This window comes from Geospiza fortis, unplaced genomic scaffold, assembly GCF_000277835.1.
Source record: "Geospiza fortis unplaced genomic scaffold, GeoFor_1.0 scaffold241, whole genome shotgun sequence".
Lineage (NCBI taxonomy): Eukaryota > Metazoa > Chordata > Aves > Passeriformes > Thraupidae > Geospiza > Geospiza fortis.
In genome coordinates this window covers 341,072-341,490 of record NW_005054491.1, presented here as the reverse complement: position 1 = coordinate 341,490, position 419 = coordinate 341,072, and positions in this window count along the sequence as shown.

The following is a 419-nucleotide window of genomic DNA, read 5'->3' as shown; positions in this document are numbered from 1 at the left end:
GCCGGGACACTGCGTGGAGCCAGATGCTCCTCCAGCCTCTCTTCCTCTCCTTCTCCTCCTCCTCCTGTGATCCCCCCAGCGCTGCCTCCCCCTCTCTCTTTAATCGACGTTTCCGCCGAAATGCGCCGGTTCCACGGATTTCTTTGATCTCGCTGAGGGAAGGAGGGAGCGATAGAAGAAATTAAATCTGCGCGGGAGGAGGAAAGGGGAGAGGGAAGCACTCTCGGGGGAGGCTGTTAAATGTCGCCTCTTTCTCACCAGAGCAAGAAAGAACCTGTCTTGGCCCGTGCCTGTCCCGGGTCACCTGCGCTGGGCTCTGGGGATGCCCCTGGGCAGGGCAGGGGTTGGGTTGGCACCGCTGGCGCTGTCCCCGCCGCGCTGGCGTGCGGGGCGCTGGCAGGCGGGCCCGGGGGGGGCAG